Source organism: Saccostrea cucullata, unplaced genomic scaffold (genome assembly GCF_032062105.1).
Source record: "Saccostrea cucullata isolate Sc308-1 unplaced genomic scaffold, CSIRO_AGI_Scuc_v1 ctg7, whole genome shotgun sequence".
NCBI classification, from domain to species: domain Eukaryota; kingdom Metazoa; phylum Mollusca; class Bivalvia; order Ostreida; family Ostreidae; genus Saccostrea; species Saccostrea cuccullata.
Genome location: NW_026935080.1, coordinates 609,234 through 626,387, shown reverse-complemented (window position 1 = coordinate 626,387; position 17,154 = coordinate 609,234). Strand labels below are relative to the sequence as shown.

The 17,154-nt window shown below is 34.1% G+C and overlaps 1 long non-coding RNA gene across 1 annotated transcript; it reads left to right on the top strand.

The window, feature by feature from the left end:
- The first annotated feature begins 6,888 nt into the window (after positions 1-6,888).
- LOC134241841 (uncharacterized) lies at positions 6,889-8,126 on the top strand. The gene is made up of 3 exons (XR_009986734.1): positions 6,889-7,011; positions 7,758-7,875; positions 7,964-8,126. It is a non-coding gene; the product is annotated as an uncharacterized LOC134241841 (long non-coding RNA).
- Positions 8,127-17,154: the final 9,028 nt, after the last annotated feature.

The window sequence follows — 17,154 nt, the reverse complement described above, 5'->3', positions numbered from 1 at the left end:
TGGAAAGAAACAAGCAGTTATCCGTATCCAAGCTATGGTCAGAAAGCGTATTGCTGTACAGAAATTTAATAACTTGAAGAAATACTCCGAAGTGAGTCAATGGCACTATCGGGCTAAGGTATATGGACGACTTGTTCGTCATCAATATTTAACCCTCCGAGAAGCAACTATTGTTATTCAGATATTTTACAAAGCTTATAAGACAATATGTATGTATCAAAAAATCAAGAAGGCAACAGTGTTGCTCCAGTCGGGTTATAAAGGTTTCCGAGATAGGAGGCTAAATATACTTCAGGAAGCTGCAATTGTTATGCAGCGGGCCTTTAGATGCCACTTGAACAACAAATGTGTCAAGGTTGGACCAAATTCTTTTTTTATTTTCAATCTAGAAAAGGAGGTCAGGTATTGATTAGAAGAAGATAGATACACTAACACAATTAAAAAACGTTAAAGGTGTAATGAACTTTTTGAATAGCTTACCATTTTTAAAAGGTCCGGCTCTGTGTGCCTCCATCCCTCTCTGTATGTCTTTCTGATAAATTCTTAAAACAGCTAGACTGTGTGTGTCTCTTCTCCTCTGTGTGTCCTTCTCATAAACTCAAGAGAGAGCTTACCACTTAATGTCTGGCTTTGTGTGTTTCTCTGATAAGCTCTATGAATAGCTAAGTATTTAAGTTCTGGCTTTGTGTGTCTCTCTGATAAGCTCTATGAATAGCTAACTATTTAAGGTCTGGCTTTGTGTGTTTCTCTGATAAGCTCTATGAATAGCTAAATATTTAAGGTCTAGCTTTGTGTGTTTCTCTGATAAACTCTATGAATAGCTTACTATTTAAAGTCTGGCTTTATGTGTCTCTCTAATAAGCTCTATGAATAGCTAACTTGTTAAGGTCTGGCTCTATGTGTCTCTCTAATAAGCTCTAAAACAGCTTACTATTTAAAGTCTGTCTTTTCGGTTTCTCTGATGAGCTCTATGAACAGCTAACTATTTAATGTCTGTCTTTTCGGTTTCTCTGATAAGCGCTATAGACAGGTATCTGTTTAAGTTCTGGCTTTGTGTGTCTCTCTGATAAGCTATATGAACAGCTAACTATTTAAGGTCTGACTTTGTGTGTCTCTCTGATATAGCTCTCTGAACAGCTAACTATTTAAGGTCTGACTTTGTGTGTCTCTCTGATAAGCTCTATGAATAGCTAACTATTTAAAGTCTGGCTTTATGTGCCTCTCTAATATGCTCCATGAATAACTAACTATTTAAGTTCTGGCTTTGTGTGTCTCTCTGATAAGCTCTATGAATAGCAAACTATTTAAAGTCTGGCTTTATGTGTCTCTCTAATAAGCTCTATGAATAGCTAACTTGTTAAGGTCTGGCTCTATGTGTCTCTCTAATAAGCTCTATGAACAGCTTACTATTTAAAGTCTGTCTTTTCGGTTTCTCTGATGAGCTCTATGAACAGCTAACTATTTAATGTCTGTCTTTTCGTTTTCTCTGATAAGCGCTATAGACAGGTATCTGTTTAAGTTCTGGCTTTGTGTGTCTCTCTGATAAGCTATATGAATAGCTAAGTATTTAAGTTCTGGCTTTGTGTGTTTCTCTGATAAGCTCTATGAACAGCTAACTATTTAAGGTCTGACTTTGTGTGTTTCTCTGATAAGCTCTATGAATAGCTAAGTATTTAAGTTCTGGCTTTGTGTGTTTCTCTGATAAGCTCTATGAATAGCTAACTATTCAAGTTCTGGATTTATGTGTCTCTCTGATAAGCTCTATGAATAGCTAACTATTTAAGGTCTGACTTTGTGTGTCTCTCTGATAAGCTCTATGAACAGCTAACTATTTAAGGTCTGACTTTGTGTGTCTCTCTGATATAGCTCTCTGAACAACTAACTATTTAAGTTCTGGTTTTATGTGTCTCTCTGATAAGCTATATGAACAGCTAACTAATTAAGGTCTGACTTTGTGTGTCTCTCTGATAAGCTCTATGAATAGCTAACTATTTAAGTTCTGGTTTTATGTGTCTCTCTGATAAGCTCTATGAATAGCTAAGTATTTAAGTTCTGGCTTTGTGTGTCTCTCTGATAAGCTCTATGAATAGCTAGCTATTTAAAGTCTGGCTTTTGTGTGTCTCTCTGATATAGCTCTAGAGACAGTAACTATTTAAGGTCTGGCTTTGTGTGTCACTCTGATAAGCTCTATGAATAGCTAGCTATTTAAGGTCTGGTTTTTTTGTGTCTCTCTGATATAGCTCTAGAGACAGTAACTATTTAAGGTCTGGCTTTGTGTGTCTCTCTGATAAGCTCTCTGAATAGCTAACTTGTTAAGGTTTGGCTCTATGTATCTCCACACCTCTCCGTGTGTCTTTCTGAATTTTAGGAAACAGCAAACCATTACATTCGACAGTTATGTTGAATGGATTAGCAAAGCATTTAAATGCGAAATCTGAATACTAGTAAAGGATGAAGATTAGATAAATGTATTGCTAACTCGGATATGTATTCAATGACATCTTGTTCTAAAGCTTATCTGTTGCCTGATATTATTTTCTAGAAGTAAAAGGTTGACTTTTTGGAACCACTTGGCCAATTTCAAACAAACTTGGTGTTTTATGGTAAAACTGGAATCATGCTTCTTAAGTTGTTTATGCCCCTTTACTTTCCAAACAAAGGAAATCAATTTTATCATCGGATATTCTATCCTAAACCCTGGAGAAAAAAAAATTCTGGCGGGTGTAATTGTTTTGGGGTTTCTTAAATTTCAGGAGATAATTAAAGATGAAAGAAGAAAAGAGTCCAAAAGAAGAAAAGAACAAATCAAAGAAATTAGGGGTATTTCTTAAGACTATTATAGCTCATTAAACGTAAAATCATTAGTTGATTAAACTACATACAGATATATTTTAAAGTCAATTTTATTATACAAAATAGCATTATTATACCTAAAAACACCTGTGACTTGAATTATCTCTTTCTATGGCACCTGATCTCTGATGTTTCGGAGGTCCGTGTTTGCTCTGCTCCTATTTTGTAGTGTTTTGTGGACTTTGATATTGAAACCTCTTCTTCCTTTTCAGAGAATGAAAAAAAATCAGAAAATGGTGTAAACGAAAGTTTTGTTGTTGTGGGTCAATGTAAGTATTTTTCACGATTTGTTCTTACTACATTTATACCATCTCCACTACCGCGGCGAGGGGATATAAACATCGACAAGAACATCCTTATTTTCTTGATTTCTGAAGTATAACAGTTGTTCCTATCAATCATTTAATTTTGACTTAAACATTTATCTGTGACCATAAAGGTCTATATACAGTTTTTATTATGAAGAAATAAAAAGTCTCAGTCTATAAGACCGAACTGCTACTATCTAAAAACAGTACACCAGAAATCAATGTAACAAGCACATTTATTTTATTAAATTAGTGTAAATTAACAGACATATTTTAGTTTACATTTGGTATACCTACTTTGTAAATCATCAGATCATTTTTAAAATTAAAAACACCAGTTCAGCTCTAATATATATAAATTAATTTAAATTATGGGAGAATGTAACTAAATATTTTGAATCATGTATATATACTAACGTTACCAAGTATTAAAAAAATATCAGAGACGTTATCATTTGTTATTGCAGCCCGGAGGACCGGGCTGCTCTATACATATAAGTTTAAGAGTTGGTGTATGGGGATTGAGGTGGGAGAAGTTATTCAGAATTAAAGGTTTTCTAAACATTAAAAAGATTGTTGATCAGAATGTTCTTTCACTTTATAAATTACGAGATACATAATATATTTACTGCCATAAAGTGAATTTGCAAAAATATATATGTTTTTCATATTTAATATATAAAGTTGCTTATCATTTACTATCGACAATATGACAGGTCCCTTTTTTTAGAACATCAAATTTTACTTATCGCATAAAAACATACTCCACGCAGTTCGTGTTTTATATTCTTCAAGTGGAATACATTTTGAATATAGGTGATGTATGCGTCTGGTTTCAATTTATATTTTATACAGCCAACATTTACTTGGGGAATTGAAAAAGTTTAAAAGGGTAACGTTTTTGTTCGATTTTCATCCGACTATAAGTTTTCAAAATATTCTCGACTATCGTCTCCATCATTAAGACGCATGCCTTTTTCACCACTCGGAGATCCTCGGATGACTCGTACCTCGCACATAACCTCGGACGTCAGCGGTGATCTACCATCTTGCTGGTCCAGTCATGTGATCTTATTTGAATTTCTTTCAAATGTCATACATTTGAAATCGGAGTTATTTTGTGGCACACTCAACAGGTTTTTCTTTCTTTCAAAGCCTATTAACATGAGGATGTAATCAAAACCTGTTTACGATAAGGAATTGCACAAATTAAGAAACATTTTCGAAGAACGTTATGCAGAGCGAAATATGAAATGAGTGATAAGGCAGTTTCCGGCGGAGAAATGTAAGGATCTGTTGCGTATTCCTCCACTAATCACATCCGAGGTTTGAATGGAGCGTAGCGGAGTCAGCCGAGGATTGCCGATTGCTTTTTCACACATATCAAAGCGGTTTGATGATCAAGACTCATTGTTGTTTACTTTATATATTTCCCGGGCGACAATTGATGGTTACATCAATGTTTTCTTGTTATTTAATGTAATGTTTAATTGTTCAACTACTTGCAGTTGTAGAGGTACTAGTATACAACTATTTAACTTGATCAAATGGCAACAGAAGGAACAGATTTGAAGAGTATTTTAAACTCCCTTGACAATTTACCTTCCTTGATTTTGGATATATTTGATGTCCATAAACTCAGAAGATTCACATGATTCTTCACCATCTGCACTTTCCGATGCGCCCATTGAAAAATAATACATACATAATATCAAACTTGATCAGAGGTTGTACAAGCGCAAAAGAACGGCATTAGGGTTTTTTTTTTCGTTCAAGTACACTTACGCTGCTCATCTTAAAATTGATCGAAAGTACATAAAATGTATATTCTTTTTTTTTGAATTGTTATGGCTCCCAGGGGAGACAGTGAAATATTGAAATAACAAACAGCATTCAACCTTATACGAGCAAGTCCATTCAAAGAATACAAATCAGGGGGAGAACATACACGGACCTTTAAAGGGGCACAGACACAGTTTCAGCTAAAAAATTTCAAATCTGTTTTTCCATTTTACAAATATTTAACTAGGGTCTTTCTAATGATCATCAAAAATCTTGACTGCAGTTGTCGAGATACAGAACAGATTTAGAGCTCCAAACCTTTTTTATGTATACGGGGTCCATGTCATGTTTTGTTTACATAGATTAATATATTATATATATATTTGTTCAAAGCAGATAATTTCAATAAAGAAGTTAATTCTAAATACAATTTGACAGTTTCCAGTGATTTCCTGAATTTCATTTTGTTATAAATAAGATATTTTATACAACTAAACAAAAACAAGTCACAAGCCCTGTTTATATCTTGAAGAACTTCAAGTTCTGTATCTTGTTTGTTAATCAACAAATGATTTGCATATTTTCGCTGATCATTAGATGATGCCTTAGTTTGGAATTGTAAGAATTAAAATTCGTTTTAAAAAATTTATTGAAACTGTGTCCATGTCCCTATAAAACAACCAGAGCTAGGATTAGGTTCCATGGAGGAGTGAATTTCCCTGCCAACCGATTAGCCCCGCCGTGTGCTCCTTGTTACGATCCATTTTAAAAAAGGGTGAGGGGGAGCCAGAGACAATTAACTGTCCAAAAATTGGCCTCATAACCATTGTATCGGCCATATAACTTGTAATATGATGACCTTAAACTAGATTATTGATATCTTTGTTTCATTATCTTGTTTCGCAATGGTTCGCTTCACTGTAGATATTGTTAGCGTGCTCTTGCGTGAAAAAAGCAGATGATAAGTATATATTGTGACATAAGTAATATACAGTTAAAGTATATCATTGAGGGGGTTAGCAAGATTCCAGTTCCCCAAGGCCAGGACTATTTCCCAAGGCTCCATCCACTCAAAAGTTATGAAACAAGGTTAGAGTTTTTGTGGACAAACGAACTAGACAGACGGACAGGACAAAAGCTATATACCCCCAAAGTTTGATTACTTGAGCATAAAAAGATTGGATGAGTTGAATGAATCTAAAGATACAGTTTTCTAAAACGTACACAAAACACATTGGTAAGATTCTAACATATTTTAATTTTCATGCCCCGTTTTTGAAGATCAGGAGGAATACATTTTGTCCAGTCTGCCAAGCTATCCTGCTGTTTGCAGATATACTCCTTGTGACAAGATCTTTGGAAATAAAAGTATTTTACTTCTTGACCTAGCAATTTGATTGCTTCAATGATCAGCAAATTGACCTTGGAGGTTGACTTGCTTCTGAGAAATTTAACCTTTGCGATGAGCTGCAAAACGAAAATATCAGTGTTTTACGGAAATATCCAAGTTTTACATTGAAATTTATAGGAAAAATCTTTTAAAATCTTCTCAAGAATCACTGGACCAGAAAAGTTTAAACTTACATGGAAGCATCATGGGGTAATGTAGAGTTAAAATTGTTCAAATCACGACCTCCAGGGGTAGGGTGGAGCCACAATAGGGAATCCAAGTTTTACATTGAAAAATACACGAAAAATAATTGAAAATCTTATTCTCAATAACCATTGGGCAGCATCTTGGGGTAGTGTATATTCTAAATTGTCAAAAGCATGACCCCAGTGGGTAGGGTGGGGTCACAATCGGTATTACAAGGGGGGAAATCTGTTAAAGAAGACCATGGTCACAGTTACTCAGGTGAGCGATGTGGCCCATGGACCTCTTCTTTTTATAAACCAATCAATAATTTGAAATAAAGATTAAACATGCGAAATATCCCACCTGTTGTTCAACAAATGTTACTGCGCAGACAGTGATTACCGTTAAAACTACCAGCAGCAAGGACAATCAAAAGAAGCAGCATGAAGACATACAGTTTGGTATTGATAATTGTTCTTTTTGTCCATACTTGTAAGTACAAATTTCTCTAGATGTAAATTAATATATTGCATCCACATGTATTGAATTCTTTTCTTATATGTATTTTAATATTTCTGATAAATGAATTGAAATTTTGTCAGCCAGAATAGCTGCAGATCTGTAGCTGTCTGGTTTGATAAAATTGGTAAATCCTTGAAAGGGGAAGAGAATGAAAGGGGTCTTGGCATTATGTGGAATAAGAAAATAACAAAAACAAATTGTCAAAGAAGATAAATGCGAAGTTCCATATAACTTTTATGCAATTCTAAACCACCTGAACATGAATAGACATGGTTTGAATTACGATGATAGCATGTAATATATCGATTAATCTTGTGATAAAAGAAACCTAGTCTGTTTCATTTTTTAAATTTACTGCAAACTGTGTTTATTCTAGATATTGTAAGAATATATTAAACTGTATAACTACTTAAAGGTATATTAACTCAATGTGAATGGAAAATGTTTACGTTTAAAAAATATTTCTAAAACTCTGATGAAAATCATGAAATTAAATTTTCGTGGAAAGATGCACAAAATAATTCATTTGCAAGACCATTGTATTTTATAAAGTTTTTTAAACAGTTTTGTTATCAAAAAAGAGAATTTCCACTACAAGGTTCAACTATAAGTTGGGAGAGTAGTTTGACAAACCGACCATGGTTAATGAAGTAGCATAATGCATTAATCGTATTACAGTGTACATTTTCTCTTTCAAAATGTCACGAAATTTGTAGACTGTATGGATCCGCCTACGAAGTGCCCATTGGTTTGCCCGATGAACTGGATGCCTTTTTGTGGATCAGACGGACACACCTACAGCAACAAGTGTGAACTCGATGCCTACAATTGTCTGTGAGTTATAAGCAATTAAAGAGAGACAGAAATCATTAAAACTGAAGAATAATTGCACATGCATAACATTCTTTCACTTATTTTTCAGCTTTAAATTGAAGGTTGTGAAAATTCATGACGGTACATGTAAGAATAATACAGTCAATTAAGATGCAACAGCAATCAGCCAAATGGGCCAGGATTATGAAATACCATTGTTATTAATTTGATGAGGAACAACAAATTAAGTAAAATTATGCAGTTGGAGCAAATTGTTATAATTGAAGATTAGAGAACATTGGAAGAACAACATTCCAGTGCAAACAGAAAAATATTCCAATCATTTACAATACTTGTGCAAGTTTAAACTATATATTGTCACATTGCTGTTATGCCCACACAAAGGTGTTTACCTGTGAATGTACTCACCTTCATATTTGAAGAATCAGAGAAGGCCCTACAATAATTCTATAATTTACAAAGAAGTCTGTTTTCAGTCCCCCAATCGCACGAATCGTTCTCTTGTATGGTGAAACGAAATTCCGAAGACCCGCCCATATTTATTCCAAAATAGGGCAACTGTGTAAAAAGTAACATAAGTTAAGGGTGCAAGGTTTTGTTAAAAACACCATTTCGACCCCCCCCCCCCATTTGGCCCACAGGATGAAGATAAAAATTTTGACACTATCACATCTTCAGGACCCCACCATTTTCCATCCAAGAAATTTCTTGGCGTAGCCGATAAAATTGTAAGGTAAGCTTGGGAAACTAGGTTTTAATTAGAAAAACGGGTTTTATCCCTTAACCATCCCCTAACTATTACACTTATCTAAATTCTGAAACCTTAATACAAATTTATACAAGTAAAAACTGAAGGGCACTTTTAATCATATTTCAAACAACGAATGAGCTTCTGCGAAAAAATGTAAGAGGAGTTCAAAGGAACAGGTTTTGTAGAAAATCGATTTCGACACCACTAGATTCCAAATCGTCCCAAGAGTGAAAATTGAAATCTTATTCAGATCTCCTAGACACTCCAAATCATGTTCCAAAATATAAATTGTTTTGTGCAAAAAAAAAGTTCAAGGAAACAGGTTTTTGTTGAAAAACGGTGTTTTCGACTTCTACTTGGTCCCTAGGGTGAAAATGACAATTCTGAAGCCCTAGCTTTTTCTTTACTGCATCTAAACATATTATTAAAACGACATGTATATATTATCCACTTCCCGAACCTTTATAATCGTCTCTACAAACCAAAAAAACTCACTGATTTGGGGTTTTTTTTGCCGATTTTTTTTATGCTTTATTCAAAACAAGGGATATTATTTGTTTACAGAGATTGGGAGGTAGATTAATATATACAGGATGGATAAAGAATGTTTCTAGAACTGGGGAGTGATTTGTTGATTGACCAATGCTGAAAAATGCAGCTACACCTACATCGACATGAGACCTTCGTTTACACAGTCTCATCCAAGGGACCGCGATCTCCGCGCCCCGTACTTGGATTTGAAACTTCGACGTTAGCATCTATTCCTTATTTCGAAACGCTAAAGCAAGCACTCTATTCACAGCACAACGCAGGCGATTTAATACAGTTTTAAATATAAAAGTAGAAAGGGTAGCGTTTTGAAAGCATTTCAGCAAAAAATATTTCTAGTAACCAAAGCAGCGCAAGGGCCATTTGTTGAAATATAGAAAAAAAAATTAGATTTATATTAATTTTTTTTCTTAGTGACATCAACCTAGTATGCAAGTAATAAAGAAATCTGAACAAACAAGAGGCCCATGGGTCACATCGCTCACCTGAATAATTTTGGTGATGCCGTTCTTTACCAGATTCCCCCACTTGTAATACCTACTGTGGCCCCACCCTAGCCCCCCAGTCATGATTTTAAGAATTTAGAATCTACACTACTCCAGGATGCTTCCAAATAAGTTTCAGCTTTTCTGGCCCAGTGGTTCTTGAGAAGAAAATTTCTAAAGATTGTCCCTATATATTTCAATGTAAAACTTGGATTCCCTATTGTGGCCCCGCCCTAACCTGGGGGGGGGGGTCACGTTTTGCACTATTTAGATTCTACACTCCCCAAGGATGCTTCCACGTAAGTTTCAGCTTTTCTGGCCCAATTGAGAAGAAGAGTTTTGAAGATTTTTCCTACGTATTTCATTGTTAAACTTGGATTCCCTATTGTGGCCCTGTCCTACCCCTGGGGGTCATAATTTTAACAATTAAAAAAAAATCTACACTACCTTAATTAGGATGTTTCCACATAAGTTTCAGCTTTTCTGGCTCAGTGGTTCTTGAGAAGACTTTTTTAATGACCCCACCCTATTTTTGTCTTTTCTTGATTACTCAGTATCTCCACTTGCAAGGGGACTTTCAATATAAGAGGTATAACTCCTCTTCACCCCTTCTCCTACTGCTAGGTTTTCATTTTCACAATTTAAGCTTCCAATCACCCAAGGATGCTTTGTACCAAGTTTGGTTAAAATTGACCCGGTGGTTCTTGAGAAGAAGATGAAAATGTGAAAAGTTTACAGACAAACGGACGGACGGACGATGGACAGTGAGTGATCAGAAAAACTCACATAAGCTTTCAGCTCAGTTGAGTAAAAACTGAAGAGTGGCGTTTCGAAAATATTTACTAGTAATGGCAGGGCTAATAAAATAAAAATATTTGTTTGATGTGCTCGTCAAAATCGCCCCTACCCAATCATTTTTTTCATCACTGAATCTCCCCTTTTCCATAGTATAAATTCTCTAGCTGTATATAGGATTCTTTTTGATTGGAGCTTTATTGCAATAAATAATAAATCTATATACTATCCAAAGTGTAATGGAAACCAAAAAAAAAAAAAAAAACAACCAAAAAATCTGAGTCTGTGATTTTTGTAGTTATTATTTCGTCCAATACTACAAAGCAGAAAAAAATAACTACCTACCTACCCACCTTTAAAAATGAAACAAAAATATTATACTGATTGCCCAGATAGATGACACACGACAAACACTTGATTAGTGCATAAACTGTCTCCAACAGTAGGGATAAAAAGTTGCGGAAATCAGCATCTTTGTCATGTTCCTATTAGTTCCCTTTATATGGGTAGGTATTGTTATGTGCTAATTGTATTAACACACGCCCAGGTAGAATTAACCAGAAGTCTCTGTCGAGACTGAAGCTATACTGATTTGTACTTACAGTAAAAGAAGAGAAAAGCAGTTGGGAATTGAGACTTTACAACAGCAATAAATAGAATAATAATTCTTGATTAAGTCTAATTATGTTCTTAGTGTAGTCTGCTTGCATGCCACATTATATTATAATCAGACTAAAACCTTATTTGGAGTAGCATTTTGAGAGTATTTAACAGAAATTTCTATTTTTTAGTAACCAAGGCAATAATGTTCATCAAAGTCAAAAACTGATATGCAGAATTGTGTATCTTAGTGTAGTCTACTTGTGTGCCAAGTTATATTGAAATCAGACCAAAACTGTAGGAGGAGTAGCATTTTGAAAGAATTTCACAGAAATTTCTATTTTAAGTAACCACGGCAACACCGTTCATCGAAGTCAAAAACTAGTATGCAGAATTGTGTACCTTAGTGTAGTCTACTTGTGTGCCAAGTTATTTTGAAATCAGACCAAAACTGTAGGAGATGTAGCATTTTGAAAGAATTTCACAGAAATTTCTATTTCTAATAACAACGGCAACACCGTTCGTCGAAATCAAAAACTGATAAACAGAATTATGTATCTTATTGTAGTCTACTTGTTTGCCAAGTTATATTGAAATCAGACCAAAACTGTAGGAGAACTAGCATTTTGAAAGAATTTCACAGAAATTTCTATTTTTAGTAACCATGGCAACACTGTTCATCGAAATTAAAAACAAATGCACAGAATAATGTACCTTAGTGTAGTCTACTTGTGTGCCAAGTTATATTGAAATCAGACCAAAACTGTAGGAGGAGTAGCATTTTGAAAAATTGTTTACAGACAGACAGTTGGACAGACAGATGTACGGACGCCGGACGCATTACTATCGCATAAGCTCCAGTAGAGCTAAAAATGAAGACTTTCATTCCTATAAGCGTTGGCTTTTTGAAATAAATAAAAATATTTGATAAAAATATCCAGCCCTAATCATATTAATGAAGAAAAATACCATTTTGTGAAAAGTTCGGTAAAGTCATACTGTTTTCTATGGTTTAGTCAAAATATGAGATCATTTTATTTATTGAAAAATACCTATTAAGGTGAAAAATCTATTAGACACGAGGAACCTACTGTATTCATATAAACACAGAAAATAAAGCTTGCTTTAGTTTTTAGTCATAAAGGTTAAAAAATCACAGAATATGTAACTTAACACCAATTTCAACTTGTCAAATATGCATGTACATATAACTAATATTATGTTTTTTTAGCAAAAAAGTAAGAGAAATTCAGAGACTGAGGTTTTTGTAAAAACACTTTTTCCAAAGGTAGAACCAATAAGTTGAAATCTTCTTACACTTCCACAGGAGACCACCAACAGCATTCTTAAAGATGAATTGGCAATTGCAAGAAATGTAAGAGTATAGTTCAGAAAAACTGTTTCATGTAATAAAAATAACGTTTACAACGCCCAACCCCCCTTTAAAACTTTCATGTACATCTCAGGGTACTCCAAATCATGACATAAATATGTATGGGCAAGACAGGTTTGTTTAGGGAACCAGGTAGAATACAATAAGTTTGATACACCCCACCAGATTTGGCTCCCCTAGTTGAAAATGAAAATCTTTCAATCTTTTTGCACATTTGCAGGGCACAACTAATCACATTTCAAAAGATGAGCTGCTTAAAATGTAGGAATAGATTTAGAAAGAAGCTAGTGTGATGAAAGGACAGAAATCCTTTAAATGGGTAACCATAGTGAGCGAAGCAATAAATTACCAAAATATCAAATCCATTATCTCTACAGAGGCCTGGTAATTCAAAGATAAGGTAAACATAAGGAATAGGGGTACACCTGACCAAATTAGGAAAACTAACTATTTATCGTCAAATGATTCTTAATCTTCGCTCTGCTCAGCAGGCAACACAAAAATCCAGTAAATAAAATATTTGTTTAAGTTTAGTCTATTAAATTGCGTACCAAGTGTTACTGAAATCGGATTTAAACTGTAGGAGGATGGATTACATCATTTCATTAAGCAAACCATTTTGTGTTAATCAAAATCCCATATAAACAATTATGATTTTACTTTCATCTACTTGTGTAACATTGTCTATTGAAATGGGACAGAAACAGTAGGCGAAAAATTCTGTGAAAAAATTTACATAACTCTCGAAACTGCTTTTCGAAGCAAAAACTGATACATGGTATCATGTCTCTTAGTAAAGTCTACCAAGCTTTACTAAATTCAGGCCAAAACTGTTGGAAAAGAGTCATTTTGAAAGAATTTCATTGAATTTCTTCTGTTAGTGACAATGGCAATACTGGTTCTAGAATTCCAAAACAAAATATACCGTAGATCAGTAATTTTTCGCGAGAAAGTTTATAATATTGACTCTTGATGAGCGAGACAAAATTTTCTCGAATAGTGGTGAATACTCTAGATAATCCTAAGGAATACTAATATACGCGAAAATATATTTTCACGAGCACACTGTCTCGTGTAATTACATGAAAATAAAGATAATCGCGAATAAGAAGTGATTTACAGTATGGTGTAGCATTATCTACTTGTCTGTGAAGTCTTGTCATTTCAATACTGTGGGAACAGTAGCGTTAAAAAAGAATTTAAATAAATTCATATTAAAGTGACTATGACAAAACCTTCTGTCAAAATGAAAAGCCGATACTAGTACTTAGAATCATTTTACTTTGTTATATTATAATATACTTGAGTAACGTTTTGAAAGACTTTTCCAGACAAACGGACAAACAGACATATGACGGATACCTTAGTAGGGCAAGAACTCTGACCAGTAGAGATTTAAAAAAAACTTTTATCTTCATCTTGACTGTTCTTTTTTGTTTCTTTTTTTTCCTTTGTATGATTTCTTATATGCGCTACTTATTGCATTAACGGTCTCTAGGTAAATAGTTGAATGTCAAGTAGCTTTGAACATTTTGGAATCCAAAATAAAAAAAAACTGATATCGGCATATTTTAAAAAGTTGAAGAATCCTTAAGAATTCAGGTTTTGTTGCGAGAATTAAAGTTTTGTTATTTTCTTCTTTGATAGACCACAATATTAGGCCAATTTTTTTTTTTGTTTGGGAATACATAGGGGAAAATTTTTTAGAATCTTCAGATAAACAGCGGGGTTAACATGCCTCATATGAACATAAGCATTTTTTCCCTCTCTCTCTTGTGTATCAGCTCGCTCCGTGATCGGGAGATCGTGAGTTCGAATCCCGGTCGCGACTGACCTAAGTCGATAAAAAATGGTTAGCAACTGTTCCTTCTCAATGCGCTAGGCACTTGAAGCGGAAGTTGCGGGTCCTTCGAATGAAACCTTAAAAACCGAGGCTCGTGTCACGGTGGGCGTCGCTATGATAAAGATTCCTCACTGCTCAATGGCCCTATTTTAAAGATTCCTCAGCTGCTCAATGGCCCTGAGTGCCGAATAAAGGTAAAAATTTGAAGTTCTTCACCGGTATATATGATGACGTCTCTACTGTGTGAAAAATTCTCGAATGGGGCGTAAAAAAAACATACAATCAATCAATCTTGAATAAAAATTGAATAGTAAAAGCCTAAAATTCACAATTTAACATATAAGTAAATGTCCTCTGAAGCACTGAAGAGGGCCGGGTGGTTGTGGCCATTATACTATACTTATCTCCTTCGGAAGATGAGCTTCATATAAAGATATACAAAAATGATTAAATTTTAAAACTGAATTGTATGAAATTTGTCTTTGCCAAATGATTGTTGACAGCTTGAAATATCATTTAATAAAAAAATCTATATCTAATGGTAAATTTGCCCCCCCCCCCCGCCTATAAAGAAATGCATTTACTCGTAAACAATTCTTGATGACTTTCAAAGATTTTGAAGAATTTTGTTTTATTCAAGAGATTGATTGATCGTATATTGTTTAACGTCACTCTCGAGAAATTTTCACTCATATATATGTAGACGCCATTTGCCGGTGGAAAGCTACAAATTTAGCCCTATACTCGGCACGCAGGGTCATTGAACAGTAAGGGAACTTTTTCGTGCCAGCACCTACTGCGTCACGGGACCTCGATTTATACGGTCTTATCCGAAGGACCGGTCTCCACGTCCAACAATGGGATTCCAATTGTTCAAGAGAAATGTCAATGACGAAAGTTAGACAAATCGAAAAACATGACAAAACAAATGAGCAACTTCAGGGGAAGGTATATTTCTCACCACTACGTGTATACAAATATCAAGTTGTTTGTGTTGTTCAGTTAATATAATTGTCGAATTGAGGAAAACAAATGTCATCTCTCAATACACCTCCATAATCCTTGAAAATTAAGGAAGGTTAACCCGATTTTCAATATAAAATGTCTATACTGTTACTTCAAACAGTAGCTTAGTAGTATCGTAAACACCAAATAGTTTTTCCTGAAAGATTGGAATGTCCAGGGTTTTGTCAGATATAAAAAAAGAGTTGACTGTTCCTTTTTATTTATACAAACTTTTATTCACAAAATAGGCAAAACCTATTTTAGTCCTCTTACTGTTCCTTTGCCAAAAGGCAGGCATTAGAAGCAGAGTCGCAGCCAGGTCTTTCGAAAGAGACCTTCAAAACAAAATCCAGTTTCACAATAGTGATAGTACAACAAAGTACCGCCACTGCTCAGTAGCCTTGAATGTATAGATTTTATTCTAAAGCCGTTCGCTATTAAATGGTGACTTTTCTATATGGGGGGAGAATTCTCAAATGGGGCATTAAACATCTTATAATCACTGTATACAATAAATCACTCATTAGTTCAAATTTACAGTTATAAGTATTATCTTCTTATGCTAATCTAATGGTGAAATGAAGATACAATGTATATGGAGATAACAAACAGTATTCAAACTCAAAAATGTTTAAACAATACATTTGCAGCAGAGCAATCATGGACCTCCAAAACATCAGAGGTGGGGTCAGGTGGCATGGAGAAGTAAACATTCCCTTGTCATAATCGGGAAATAACTGAAAAAAAATGTTGACAATTCATCGTGTAAGACATGGCCTAACAATAACATGTAGTACAGTAGATCACAAAATTTTCGTGACTCCTTATTTTCGGGGAAAAGTCATTGACTCTTGATGAGAGACAAAATTTTCACGAATAGTGGTAATTGCTCTAGATAATTCTAAGGAATACTATTATACGCGAGAATATATTTTCACGAGCACACTGTCTCGCGTAATTACACGAAAATAAAGATATCGCGAATAAAAATTGATTAACAAAATGACAACGGTATATATTGTTGCATAAGTAAGGGAAGTTGACTTTAGAAAAGTTAAAGTTGTCGCGTATATCATAAAGCTCGGTTTTAGATTACCAGTTTTTTTTTTCTTTTTTAAGTAAACTATCAAAACATGAAATAGATGTGTCAGACTCTGTGGTATCTTTTTATTTCAAGCACCTCGTGATATATCGTATTGACATATAAAAATGAAAATTACCATTGTTAATTGACAATACATCGTCGATATATCTAAATGTTGAGTTAAAAGCCACAGCAAGTGTTTTCTTTTTTTCACCTATAAGATTTTGGACAAATTATGTTTCATATGAATACAAAAATTGGTCTGCTCTTAACGAGGCGAAATTGGTACCCATGAGATTTCAAATAGACTGTTGGAAAACCTGGACTTCAAAAACCTCATAGATATTGTCAATCAGAAACTCAAGAATCTTTTAAATACCAACATCAGAGTACTTGTGAGTACAATCAATGTTTTTAACAAAATAATTTTTGCAAAAGACTAATGTCAACTTAATTAAATTTATGAAATTCATTTTTATTGAAAAAGAAGCTATCAATGATATCTAAAAAATCTGGAGTTAAATTTTTCGTAAGGAAAAATATATAAAGATGAAAAATCTAAGTTTTATGTTGTTGATTTTGATAAAATTTTGAGATTTCAAATATTCCATGAGTTCCTTGGAATTTTTAAATATCCACATCTGATTTACAGAACTTTTTGAATATATTGGAATAAATAAGTGGAAGATGTGAAAACAACTGTTAATTACATTCAAATATATTTAGATATTAGAAAAGATTTTTGCAACATAGTAAGGGGGAAAAAATGGTTGC